At 40.3% G+C, this 14747-nt stretch overlaps 1 protein-coding gene across 1 annotated transcript in view; it reads left to right on the top strand.

Moving 5' to 3' along the window:
* Positions 1 to 1340: 1340 nt before the first annotated feature.
* FAM163A (family with sequence similarity 163 member A) overlaps positions 1341 to 14747 on the top strand; it is a 114166-nt gene continuing 100759 nt past the window's right edge. Inside the window, exon 1 of the mRNA XM_039337162.1 lies at positions 1341 to 1802. The gene's annotated coding sequence lies outside the window, so the exon portion shown is untranslated. The remainder of the gene's footprint in view (positions 1803 to 14747) is intronic.

Below are 14747 nucleotides of genomic sequence, written 5' to 3'. Positions count from 1 at the left end.
TTATGTATGTATTATACTGTTTTTACACCACCACCATCCAATATCCAACATAACAGAAGCTGTGAACATCCATTAATGCCCAAACCATAAATTCATTTCAGCCAAAAAACTGTTTGGCTATTCATTCATTTTTTAAGATGTTAGATCTGTTAACATCTAACTATATCTTAAGAAAAGACTCTTACAAATAACTCCATTCCCTGATGGTCAGGGAATTTCTGGTAGAAGAGAAGTCCAGAGGGTACAGGATTCCAGGAAAATTCAGATTTCTTGCTCTATCCTTAAGTAAAGGGATACTAAGGATGTGCACATCGGATGAAAAAAGTCTACTTAAAGTGTTTGATCTGGCAGGTGCCGGGTGTCACGTCATTTAGAATCTTACAGATCAAAATAGTGAAGTGTATCTTACAGATCAAAATAGTGAAGTGTATCTTGTGTACTGGCACAACCCATAGCAACAGTGTTATGGGCAAATAAATGTTCATCCCAGTCTACTTAAGGGTCAGGATATCATCTCATTAGTCCTGCTTCTTCCATTCTTCTAGTTTTTAAGCATGCTTGTAATCTACTGTGTTATCAGAATCAGCATTCAGACAAAAATTAATACTCTGGATATTTTGATTAATAGCATCATAACACAATCCTAAACATCCATGTGTTCCAAGGATATATATTCAAAGCAACCAACTTCTCTAAACTTTCTTCCATTAAAAAAATAGGGACCAATTAAAAATGAACAAAATTTAAGACCTGTCCAAGCAGACGGAGAATTTCATTAGCAAACCTTTGGGCTGATAATTAAGGTGCGTGCCGATAATGAACGCCTAGCAAAAACGATTTTTGCTAACAATGAACGTTGAAAAATAACTTCAGCACCACGGACAGCGACCAAGAGCGCCGAAATCCCTTGTTTCATTGCATTCCGCCGGCGCTCCAGCAGCCGCCGACCACGCGCAGTTCGTCGATTTCACAGGGGCTTCTGGCTCCACGGGAAGGTGTTGGCTTTGCAACCTGTGGAGCCAACACGAACTCCGACTTCTCTTCGCCCTCGGAAGCTCAAGAAAATCCTCGCAGGAACCTCCCCCTCTCAGTGGCTCCACCCTTCCAACGCTTCTCAGGCTCCTATGAAGCCAAGCTCAAGTTTCGGTTTTTAGGACCAGACGCCGCCGCTTCCTCCTAAGTCTCTCGAGTGTCTTTAATCCTGCTTGCCAGATGTTTAGTGAGCTGCATTTTCAAAGTGACCATCCTTAGGGACCTAAGGTAGCTGAAGGCGGGGCTAAACATCTCAAAAAAATAGTTAGCGTGCTTGGATTTTTAACCGTTTGCTAAAGCGGATTTCCCCATATCCCTCCAAGATTTACAATCCCGAAGTTGGACTGCTTTGACCTAGTCGAAGAAGGTGGCCGTGGGAACTGGTCGTCGCTGATTAGTGTTACCCGCTTTCTGACGCCCGGTGACACAATCTCCCGTTCCGCACAGTGATATCCGCGTGTCCCGACGTCCCTGTTACAAGAGTGCCGGGGATCGTCTTCAAGCTCTAACTGGCGGGCGATGGAACCTCGGCGCCCCCTGCAGGAGGGGGAATCCAGCGCATCCTTTGGGAGAGTGCGGCGCTGAAATGTACCAGAATCTCCCCAAGAGCTTGAAGGCGCTTTGATCGCCACCGCGGCTCCGATCTCCCTGCTTGTTTCCCCCCCATCTACATACTTTTCTTCTCCCGCAGTTGCTACTGAGGTCCAGCGTCTTTGGACAGTTGCAGAGCTGGAAATCGGGCGACTTCACCCAAGTAGACGCCTCCAAGGGTAAGTGGTCTCTCCGAATACTGTCCTAACGGTGTTTCAGGATATTTGCCTCCCCTCCCCAATTTTACAGTGTGTCCGACAAACATACTGTTGAGTGACGTGTGTAGTGATAGCGCTGGATATCTATGTGAACGGAGGAAGGAGACGTCGAAAGAGGCATTTCCTTCCATTCAGGTCTAATTGCACGGAGGTCTTTTAGTGTGCAAAAGAAGGGTGGGGACTGACTGTCCTGATCCTCTCCTTCTTATGGACGAATTTTCTCCTCTAGCTGTGACACTTTCTCCCCTCCTTTTAAGACTTGGCACTCGCTTTTCCCTAAGGCCTCCCCCACTTTCTAAATCCGCTTGCTAGTTTTGGGGTCGACACACTAGTTAGAAGAATAAACCAACCTGGAGGAGGGACATGCAAAGCGGGACAGGAAATGGATTAAAATATAATATAAATGTATCTTTAAAAACTAGAGTTCCTTGTTCTCTTCCTCTTCTAGTTCGTTCTTAAAACAAAACAGCACTATATTTCTTTTTCCCCCTCTCCCCTCTCTTTTATTTCTTTACTGATTTGTGGGGGGGGGGAGGGAGGATGGAATTCCGCCAGATGGAGTGCAAATATTCTAGGGATGCTTTCTATTCTTTTGACTCCCATTATTACCAACATGGATTCTCTGCATAGCTATTAGCAATTATCTGACTTGCATGAGATGCTGCATTTCAAGTTATTCAGAAATCTCGGTTTATAGAATCATCCTGTCTTCCCTGCTCTTTTCCTGAGTTCCATCTGGGAGCTTCTCTTCCAAGAAGTCAAATGACTCTTCCATTTGGGAGATTTATCCATACTGAAAGTAAGCAGTCTGGTAAACATTGACCAAAGGATATGTTCCACCAAGAAATTATCCTGAGCATTCATTTTAGTGGAGCTTCCACAAGCCACTTCATACAGCGGCTGTTTAGCAATTTTTTTATTATTCATTCATTCATTCCTTTAAATTTATTGACTGCCCAACTCTAGAGGAGCTGCACATCAGATGGAAGACATTGTGCTTAGGAGAGCTGATATAATTCATAATCTATGGTGTTTCATTTATAATAGTAAGGACGTTGCCAGGCTTGGTTCACTTTGTGTGTAGTTGAGTTGCGGGGTTGTTGCTGTCATTCAGGCAATCGTCTATTCAAACTTTATCTTACCCAGACTTATTGTATCTGATTCTATATTCCAGTAATAATAACTTCACTTCAGTTTAATTTTGCTTAATATTATCAAGGTTTTCCATTAGCACACAATTCCTGTAACTCATATTAGAAATTGCAAATTTCATTTGATTAACATGATCATCTTTTTTTCTATTCATGTCTCATGCATGCCTTGCTTTGCTTTCTTGTGTCTGGTAATATTCATAAAGTTATGGTTAAAGATGTTTCTGAAATGAGATTTTTCCCTAACTGTTTTTTTCTTGAATCCACTGTACATTTCATGTATTTCCTTGTATCTTCACAGTGACATCCTATAATATTTGTATGTAGCACAATTACTGTATGGATCATCATATGGAGAATTCTACCTAGAAAATAAAGATTAGATATATTTATGTCTAAATATATAGCCTAATGCTGGCAGGATAGTCTGGAACTGTTGTCACAATATATCAGGGAGGCAACAGCTTGGGAAAGACTTGTTCTCAGCAGTTTTTTCTTGGCCTTCCTATTTAATCAAGATCCTTAAATTGATGGGTGGGAGGCATTTGCCTTAGATCTAGGAATTTGGGGAATCAGAGGATGGCATTTAACTGATGATAGATTATTGTGACTGCTAATTTTAATTCCTTTTGTTCCCTAGTGAATTTATTATTATAATATTATGATTGGTCACAGAGTCAGCCAGATGTTTAGATTGGCTTTGGCATTTTTATCCACCTATCAAGTGCTCCCCACTGACCTAGGGTAGGCAGATGTTGGTTGATGGTTCTAAAGATACCATCACAGGATGTAAGCTGTTCCAAGTACAGCTGCCTTTTGCACTTGACTGATGGTAATTTTGTCATTGCTGAAGATATTCAAGTGGTGTTCCAGTTGCTTTAGAATTGCATCCGAAGTGCCTATTACTATTGTTACTATCTTTGCTTTTTTTTTTGCTACATCGTTCTACTTCTATTTGCAGTTCTTTGTGTTTTGTGATTTTTCTACAGACTTTCTCTTCTCTTCTGTGGCTCCAGGTATTATTATCTCTTCACAAAATGTGAAGTCACAGGTGCCTGTTCTTTAGTTGGTGTTGGCTTTCATAGGCATCTAGTTCTTTCCAAGAACATAAGATATTATAATGTATTGGCATAGGATATGTGCGGATCCGAACAGTATGGCGTTTTGCAATTGACATATGGAAATTTTGTCAATGCACACATTATTATCATTATTATATTTTTATCCCACCTTTGTATAGATAACTCCAAGCAGCAAGTATATCAAAAACTCCTGCCATCCATTTTTCCCAGAGCAACAACCCTGGGGAATGGATTGGGCTGAGAGAGAGTGACTGACCCAAAATAACCATGTCAATTTTCATGCATAAAGCAGCCCTAGACCTCAGTCTTCAGACTTCTTGGCCAGCACCTAGCCTAGCTACTACCCCAAAGTGGCTTTCATTTATATGGGTCAAAGCTGGTTTGAAAATTGAGATTCAGTGTATTAGAGTGGCACAGAATTGGATCCTTCTTCAGATATGTACCCCATATGACTTTGTTTCTATTTATCTTTCATCGGTTTTGTCGATCCTCCTCAAAATCTTTCAGATAAATGTTTTGTGTTGTGCCTTAAGCATTTAGAAGAGAAGTAGAACATAAATCTAATCAAAAAGAAAATAAATAAAATTGACGGCTTGCTTGTTTCAACACCTCTGAGTTAGATTAGGAAATAGTTATTTGCCAGTATTTTCTCATAACCAGATAGTTAATGGAGCAAAGATCTGAATCTGAGTTTTCTGCATTAAAATTTTACGGCCTTCCTAAATTGTAGCCTTGTAATTTGATGTTCACATACCAGAAAGTAGTTCCATTCATCTTGGACATTTAAATACATAGGGTTAAGGTTAGGGCACCAGCTGGTGTTCCAAATGGTGATTTTATACTGAAGATCATGAAACTACAGACCTATCAGCCTGACCTCAATACCTGGGAAGATCTTGGAAAACAACAAATCAGTGAACATCTAGAGGCAAAGTCATTACCAAAAGCCAACATGGGTTTATTAAAAACAGATCATGCCAGACAAATCTTGTTGCATTCTTTGACCAGGTGACAAAATTAGTGGACCAGAGAAATGCTGTGGATATAATTTACTTGGACTTCAATAAGGCATTTGATAAAGTAGACCACAACCTACTACTTGATAAGATAGAAAAATGTGGGTTAGACAGCATCACAACCAGATGGATTTGTAGCTGGCTGACTGGCCGTACTCAGCGTGTGTTCCTCAATGGAACTGCATCTACACAGAGGGAAGTGTGTAGTGGGGTGCCCCAGGACTCTGTTCTGGGCCCAGTGATCTTCAACATCTTCATCAATATTTTGAATGAGGGGATAGATGGGGAACTCATCAAATTTGCAGATGACACTAAGCTGGCAGGAATAGCCAACACTCCAGAAGATAGGCTTAAGATACAGAAAGATCTTGACAGACTTGGACATTGGGCACTATCTAACAAAATTAAATTCAATGGTGAAAAAAAATAAGGTTCTACATTTAGGCAAGAAAAAACAAATGCACAGGTATAGTATAGGACAGGTGGTACCTTGCTCAATAGTAGCAATTGTGAGAGGGATCTTGGAGTCCTAGTGGACAATCACTTGAATATGAGCAAGCAATGTGCTGCAACTGCCAAAAAAGCCAACATAGTGCTAGGCTGCATTAACAGAGGGATAGAATCAAGATCACGTGAAGTGTTAATACCACTTTACAATGCCTTGGTAAGGCCACACTTGGGATATTGGATCCAGTTTTGGTCACCACAATGTAAAAAAGATGTTGAGACTTTAGAAAGAGTACAGAGAAGAGCAACAAAGATGATCATGGGACTGGAGGCTAAAACATATAAGGAACAGTTGCTGGAATTGGATATATCTAGTTTAATGAAAAGAAGGATGAGGGGTGACATGATAGCAGTGTTCCAATATCTCAGGGACTGCCAAAAAGAAGAGGGAATCAAGCTATTCTCCAAAGCACCTGAAGGCAGGACAAGAAGCAACAGATGGAAACTAACCAAAGAGAGAAGCAACCTAGAACTAAGGAGAAATTTCCTGACAGTTAGAACAATTAATCAGTGGAACCACCTGCCTCCAGAAGCTGTGAATGCTCCAACACTGGAAGTTTTTAAGAAGAAATGGTATAGGGTTTCCTGTCTGAGCAGGGGGTTGAACTAGATGACCTCCAAAGTCCCTTCCACCTTTTTAAATTATTATTATTATTATGGATCATCGCACAGTCAGCCAGATGTTCAGATTGGATTTGGCATTTTGTCTACCTATCGAGTCCTTACCCAGGACCTGGGATAGGCAGATGTGGATGTTTGATGGTATTACAGATATCGTCGCAGGATGGAAGCAGTTCCTAATAAGGCCTGCCTTTTGCAATTGACTAATAGCAAATTTGTCAATGCCAATGGTGTTCAAGTGGTGCTCCAGTTGTTTTGGGATTGCACCCAAGGAGCCTATGACTATTGGTACTACCCTTGCTTGCTTTTGCCACAGTCTTTCTATTTCTATTTGTAGGTCTTTGTATATTATTATTATTATTATTATTATTATTATTATTATTATTATTATTATTATTATTATTATCATTAAATCCAATTATAGTTAGCATCAAGTGTAGAGGTGAAGGTGACCCTAAACATTTTGCTTTCTGAAAAAGGAATTCCACATACATCAGCCAAGAGAGTGGCAGCTGCATTTTAACTTTCCAGTACTGATCAGAAAATGTCTCTCACTAGAATAAAAATATCTGAACTGACAGGCAGGATTGCAGACATAGCCCATCATGAACCAATGGCTGCTGCTGGGGGAAACATGGCTGCCTTACTCTGCTGGATCAGATAAGATTGGCTTTGTGAGTTCACTGAGCCAGTAAATCAGTGGTCAGTTATTTAGCATGTAGCAAACTAGTTTGTAAGTACAAGAAGTCCTCAACTTACGTCCACAACTGAGCTCAACGATTCTGTTGCTAAGTGAGACACTTGTTAAGTGAGTTTTGGTCCCTTTTATGACCTTTCTCGCCACAGTGATTAAGTGAATCACTGCAGATGTTAAGTTAGTAGCCCTGTTGTAAAGTGAATCTGGCTTCCTCACTGATTTTGCTCGTTAGAAGTTGATATACGACCCAGGGACACTGCAACCGTCATAATATGAGGCAGTTGCCATGTGTCTGAATTTTGATCATGTGATCGTGGGGATGCCGTAGTGGTCTAAATGTGAAAAATGGTCATAAGTCAGTGCCATTTCTTCACTGCTGTTGTAACATTAAAAGGTCACTAAAGGAAAGGTTCAGGACTACTTGTAATGGGCTCAATTAACTGAAAGGCTAGCTGCAACTAAGGCAATCATTATTAAAAATATTGTAAATAAAAACTTTTTAACATAAAAATTTTTAAAAATAAATATGCCAAATTCTGCTTTATCAACATTACTTCCTGAAGGACATTCCTTATCCACATTCTCAGGCACATTCAAATCTAGAACATACATTCTTCTTCTTCTTCTTGTGCCATATCCGTTATCGGACGTTGGCAATCATGTTGGCGATCCTGTTTTTATCAGCAGCTGCACGAAAAAGTGCTGCTGAGCTTTGTCCAAACCAATCCCTTAGATTTTGAAGCATACATACATTGCAGTTATCAAATGTTTACGAATGGTGTGCACTTGAAAAAAAATCATTGGTGTGTAAGAAGAAAAACTACAGTTTGGAAACACGGTGTGTGTGTGTGAGGGGCCTTTAATTTTTTTGTCACCCCTTTCTGATCCTGCTGGAAAGCCTTGAGTTTAAATGAAACTTTCTCACTTTTGGAGAATCAGAATCTTCCAAATTTTATTAATTTAGGTTTAGAATGGGGACTATAACTTTTATTATCTCATGCATTGGACCTTCTTTATGGTGTCTCATGATGATGGTCTTCTGTTTAAAATGTACCCGCCAAGGCTAGCTGTGTTACATTATGTTTTGTTTGCCCCTAGGTTTTTTTTTGCAAAATCTCATTAGACTCAGTGGGACATGACATGAGTGTAACCTAGAAAACATCAGTCTGCAAGATTTCTGTTATAAATTGATAGCCTTTATAAGAACTGGGAGATTGTTTAACTTTTTGCAGCAATTACACAATGATTTTGGAGGTAGACCTGCATATTTCTTTAGTATTCTATTAAGCTATCATGAAGGAATAAACAAAGGATTTGAAGAGAAAAAAGGAATGCAAGTAACAGGAAGATATTGGTCAATGGAATATCTGTGACAGGAAATTAAAGCTGGGGGAGGGGGGAAGCAGGTTGTTAATCTTTTTCCTCTGATCAACTCACCTCTGAGAATGTCCCCAGAAAGAAACATGACAAGCACCAAGGAGAAATGAATTAAGAGTGGACATTTACAACAAAAATGAGTGGATTGCAAAAGGATTAAACATTCTCCATGTTGCCAGCTGATTCTCACCACACAATGCCGCCTCTGCTTTGCTGACTTGGATCAATTCTATGTCAGTCATTTAAATGAGTTTTGATCTACCAGTAGTAAAGCTGTATCAACATGTCCATGAATAAGATGTGCTCCAGTAAGGGAGGAGGTGGAGGCATCGATTGGCACAGTTGGCGTCTTCATTTTGTTTAAAAACATTCTGCTTAAAGAATGTGGATCATTTCTTAAAATTGCTTTCGCCTACATTTTAATTAATACTCTGCAGTGACAACAGCTAGAATAGCCCAAGACATTTCCGAAACCAAATGCAACCTGGTGCCCCCTTTCCTTTTCCTAGACAGAAGCTGGCAGGACTAGCATTTCAATCTTTGCTCAGGCCCAATTTTGGGAAAGCATAGTACATCGCCCTGGGGCAGTTGAGTAATTTAAGGGACCCAAATCAGATTCTAATCAATAAAAGATTCTGCTCAAAGAAATAGCCCTTACCTTAATTCAAAGAAATAGGTGTGGATCAAAACATCACCACAACCTGAGAAGTATTTCTGACCTTAATGTGATCGATCAGTTTAGCATTTCAGTATCTTTTCTAAAAAACATACAGTGACTTCTTAAAACATAGGCTGAAAATCAAACCTTATTTCATTGAACAATGATCTTGAATTTGCTTCCATGGAATCTCTTGTTCCTCCCCATAGGTCCGAAGAACCCACAGGCTTGAACTGGAAGTTTGTTTGCTATAACAGAAGATAATTGAATGAAAAAAGGCACATTTTCTATCTGTCACAATGTATTTCCATGAAGCATGTGTCCTGGTCAATTCATATCACACTCTTGCTGGAAGAAAAAAAAACTTGGAAGGGAAAATGTTTCCCTATATTCCCTCCTCCCCCATCCTTAGGAATAATTGTAAATATTTCTGCCAAGTCCAATTCCTTAAAAGAATCCATAGCATAATGTTCTAAGATCTTTATGAAAGTCTAAGTGCTATTCTTTCCAAAAGAACATTGTTAAAACTACTTATTTCTCCAGTTGCTATTACTCTGCATGTTTCTATGAGAAATTCAAGCATACTGTAGAATTTTCTGCCTTCTAGATGGATAATTGAATCTGGAGGGACATGTTGTTAGCTTTTGTGAAATGCAAGTGGTAGTTGGTATAATATGATCACAATATTAGTGAGCACTGTTTAAGCTGTCCTGCAGCCTGGCTGATGTTTAATTGCATAAATATAGTAATAGGAAGCTTGGATCATGATATTTTAATTGTGTACCTTATTATCTGTTCTGGAAATAATTAGAAAAGAGGTTAAGGATAAAACATATTAAACAAAAGCTAATGACAATGAATGTCTAAACTGACTCAGGCCCCGTATGATTTAATCTGTAATGATGCAGAGCTTAATTTTAGCCAGGACTTTAGCCAAGAATATTATTTATTTCACTAGCAGTTTTCAGCTGCCTGGTTATCTGAATTAAAATGTGAAATACAGCTTCCATACACATTACATCTTGCTCTTTGCAGTTTTTTTTATTCTTGCCCAAGGAGCCTTGATTCAAGATCTTTTTCCCGTCCTCCTCCTGCCATTTCATGTAATTTTTGCTCTTAAAACTTACATGATATTATTTGAAGACCCAGCCCCTTTTCTTCTTCCATAACAATCAAGGAGAAAACATTCTCTGATAGCTGTTTTTTTTCTCTGTACATTCAGGATGTTTACAAATATTCAGTCGAACCACATTAAGCTAATAAATTGGCTCATGGGATTTCTTGCTATATTAATCATACAATATTGATGAGATGTATAGGTAGACCAAATTAATTGTTTCTAGCAGGTGGCAATGCTTAAGCACACACCTATCTTTGGGACAAATCTAGTCTAATCAAGGGGTCTTATTGCCAGGCTGAGTAGTACAATTTCCTAGACTGATAGTGCTGAGGAATTTTACCTCCATGTCTTGATAATAGAATAATGGTTTTCATGTCCATGTTGTTTCATGGGTATCTCACAGGTTATTGGCAGTCATCTTGGCAGTCATATATTAGACCTAACGTTCACCTTGGTGCATGATCTTAAAATAGTGCATGATCTTAAAATGGAAGGTAGTACGATCAGTTCTTTGCCATGGTCAGATTAGTTTTTGGCCAAGCAGTATCTCAATGCCATTCTTGCCCACTACAAGGGTGGTTAGATGAATTAAGATTAAGTGAGAAAGTCAGGATGCTAGATGTACTTGTTCCCACATAGCCCTTCTTCAATCAAATATCCAAGGGTGCATCTGAAATTATTAAGGAACTCTGATAATTGAAGCATGAGACCCCAAAGACCAAAAGTGAAGATAAGCCATCGCATGTAAGTCTATACTCAAGTTTACACTTGATGATCCCTACCCCTCTTGGATTTTCAGAAGACTTGGTGGGGAGGTGATCAGCTAGATGTGAGAGATGGTAAATGATTCTTAGATAGAAAGTAAAATGCTGCTAACATCACAAGGAACAGTGGTCCTCTTCTCTCTCAAAGAAGCTATTTTTCAATTTGCCCGTATTGACAACTACCAGACTATCTTCCTTTTTTAAGGAAAGGAATTGAAGAAGGTTATTGTGTCTCAGCATCAAAATATCTTAAATGAAATGGGCTAACCAGGCTCTTTTCAGACATGGTATTGTCCCTTTTTAGATAGGATTCATGGATGACTACCAATGGAAGATGGGGTGGGGTGGGGTGTTATACTACTCTCAGTCCTTTTAGATCTCTAAGTGGCTTTTAGATCTCTAAGTGGCTACTAGATTGCTTGAAGGACCTGGGGTGGGAGTTGCCAGTTGAAGACATTGTTTTGTGAGAGTTTATTCTATTCAGATCTGTATAGGGAATGTCTGTAAGCAGCTGTGTATTAATTTATACAGTGCAAGTGCAAGTTGTATCTTGAAGTATAATTTGACCAGTGGATTTATGTCTTTCAATATCAGTCCCTAAGTATTTAGCTAAATACTAAAAAAAATGTATATCTACCAACACATACTGGACATGCATAGTAGATTATGGTCCATGACCTTCAATAAGGAGGTTTTTATGTTGCAGTGCATTTATTTGGGGTGATAATAATAATAATTTTAATTCATTGACAACCTCTACTCTTCTTCTAAAGATGGCATTTTAATTCCAACTTTTAATAAGAGGCTGAAAAGTATTTTTTTACTGATCTACTGTATCCTTCTAACATGGTACTTCATTTCAACAAGCTGATGGAATTGCTTGATTTCAGTATCCAAATCTGCCAAGGCTATTCTCATAAACATATTTCATTGAGCTATTTTAAAATGGTAGTAGACTACAAATACATGTGCTTAAATTACTAGACTTTTAGTGGCGTTTTATGTTTGGTAATTTCATAGAGTCTGTATAGCAGATATTTAGAAACTGCACTTCTAAGTGAGCCTGCAACAAATCCTTAATGTACCAGTTACTGACCTGAAATGCTCCCTCATACATCCTCCTTTGCACCAAGACAGTACTAGCGAGTCTTTCACGTACCTAAAGCTTCTGTTCTACTCCATCTATCTACCTGGGTCTGCTGTCACCCCTCCTTCCAGCTGTCTCCTCCATATTTACACAATCTATTCCTCCAGACTTCAACCAGCATTATTCCCTCACCTCTGCCATCTTCCCATCTCCCTCTTCCCAACATAGCCACAAGATATAGCAGAAGACAAACCACTATATCATCCACCTCTATTCTTTTTTATTATTATTATTATAAATTTTTACAATTTTACAATAAAATCCCTCACCCACTCCCTCCCAGCCCCCCCAAAACCCTCCCCCCTTTTTCCCAGAGCTGAATACAGGGTTAACTAGAATTAAAAAAAAAACCATTTAAACTTGAATACAATTCAGACAAATATAACTACATTCAAAAAACAAATTTTTGAATACTTTACCTCCAATATATATAAAAAAAAGAAGAAAAAAAAGAAAAAAAAAGACAAAACAAGTCTACATTTCTAATCATTATCTTAAACTTTAAATATAGATTATTCAAAAGCTAAATAATATTTTCTAATATCATACTTATACTGTATAAAGTTTATCCATCTTTTCCACACCAATAAATATTTCTCTTGCGTTTGATCTTTCAAATAAGCCAAAATTTTTGCCATTTCAGATAAATAAGAAACTTTAAAAAACCTGTCAGAATCCAATTATATTTCATCTTTAATTATCAAACATAGAAAACCCCAATTCTGCCTTCTCTGGATTCTGCCATAAGAGGGAGAGAAGGGGGAGAACAAAGGGGCTTTATGGCCCTCACTTCCTTCAGTAGACTTCAAAGAGCTGAATGCTGAATGTATGTTTATTGTAACCTCAAAGTGTTAGCACCAAGAACATTACCATAACAAGGAAGGGTATTTGCCTTTCATGTAGTTATCTGAAGTCTCCATCCAGACGGAAGAAAGAAGAAAGGGGGTGGAATTGTGATACTTGAAGCTATCACTGGAAGGGGGGTTGATTGGGTGGGACTACTGGGGAACCCCTTAAAACCTTGAATGGGAGAGCTTGAACCCCAAGTCCTGTCTAGCATGCCTGCAACCATTTTCTCTTAATAAAGGATTCCTGTTGGAAGAATTATTCCAAGAGTTCTGTCTTCTTAAGATGCAAAGTGGGGTGGGTCCTTACATTAAATTCCTCCAAAGTCGGCAAAAATTCCTTCTTCAAAATGATCCATGACAAGTAAAACACATATCAACCAAACAGCATTTTAATGTAGGAAAGAGCAACATTGAGAGATATCCCTGTTCATAATGAACACCAGCAATGTAAACAATATACCTGAAATTCAGAATACATAGTCAAGAATAGTGTTGAGTTCTTGGCGAAAAGCAGACACGAGAAGCAGTTGTAGTTCTCAGGTTTCTTTTTATTCTGTGTTCAGCTTACAGGTGAAGGCTTCAGCAACGCCCCAAAACTCCCAGCCTCTTATATAGGCAATTCCCGGGTCAATGTGTTACTTTTCCCGCGCCAGCACCCGCGCGTGCGCGCAGGCGCTGGCGACAGCCTGTCTGGTCCCGGGCAGCTTGCACCTGCCTGGGACTGCCTGCAAATGCCCCGAGCCCGTTTGCAAGGCTCGGGACATAACACCCCTTACCCCTGGGCTAAGACTACTACCAACATACAATTATTTCTTGATGCAGTGTTCTACTCCCCAGTGCTCCTACTGTTTACTGGCTTTTGTTTAGCCAGCAATGTTATGTAATCCTCTAAGTACTTAGGAGATTTCCTTGCTCTCTGTGACCTTCTCAGCTCTGGGTTTCTGACAGGTGTTCCCTGACTGAAGGGAGACGTGAGCCTGTTCTCCTTATTTTGCCTTGGTGCCTTCCAAGGACTGTGCCCCAATGCCTGGCCTGCTTGCTCGCCCATCGGGCTCGTCAGGCCAGGGCTTCTGTCACTTTGTGACCTGTTTGACCTGCCTAGCTGTAGGCCCTCGGGCCCCTTGAAGTGATAGCCACTGCTGGGCGTCTCTGTAGAACTCCTAGGTCCGTCCAAGACCTGTCAGGAGGCTGTCCATTCCCTAAACCCCGTTCTGTGTCCGGGCTCGTGTGGGTTTCTGTACCTTCCCAAAACTCAGTTACTCCCTGATTTGGGCTAGAGGTGTTGCGGTCGGGACTTGGTTCCTCGACCACCTCCCTGTATGTTTGACCCCCTGTAGGACTTGGGGTAAGGTCAGGACAACTCTGGGGATTATGTGCCAGCTCTCTTGCGGGGTATGATTTATTGGGATCCTCCCGGGTATCCTCCCTGACTGGAGTACTGTGCTGTGCAGGTGAATAGAGATTGTACCCCCGGGGTGACTCCCTGGCTGGAGTAGGTGTGAATGCCTGGTAGTTGGATAGGCTCTTAGAATTCCTGTTTGGGGCACTCGTGGAATCTTGGAATGGGCCGTTTGTGGCTCCATCATTGGAGGTGGGCAGCAGCTCGTCCCCTCCCTTTGCTCTAAAGGGTCCCCCTCCCCCCTGGAAAAGACCCAGGAGTCTCATCTGGAAGATCCCGCCTAGGGCGGAGTTGGTCGATGTGCCGACGCAGGACACGACCGTTGTCCAGGGCTACCTCGTAGGATAGAGGACCTGTGACCCTGGAAATAGAAGCGGGGACCCATGTATGACCAGGCCCGTAATTGCGAGTCCAAACCGGGGCACCCACAAGTAGTTGTCTAGGTGCCCTAGGATGTGAGGTAGATGAAGGCAGTCTGTCCGGATGCAACCGGTCAAGCTTCGTAGTAAGTTTGCGCCC

Source organism: Crotalus tigris, unplaced genomic scaffold (genome assembly GCF_016545835.1).
Source record: "Crotalus tigris isolate CLP2741 ecotype Arizona unplaced genomic scaffold, ASM1654583v1 scf7180000017668.6805642782:7212621, whole genome shotgun sequence".
Lineage (NCBI taxonomy): Eukaryota > Metazoa > Chordata > Lepidosauria > Squamata > Viperidae > Crotalus > Crotalus tigris.
The sequence above is the reverse complement of the archived record's forward strand: the minus strand, read 5'-3'. Positions and strand labels throughout refer to the sequence as shown.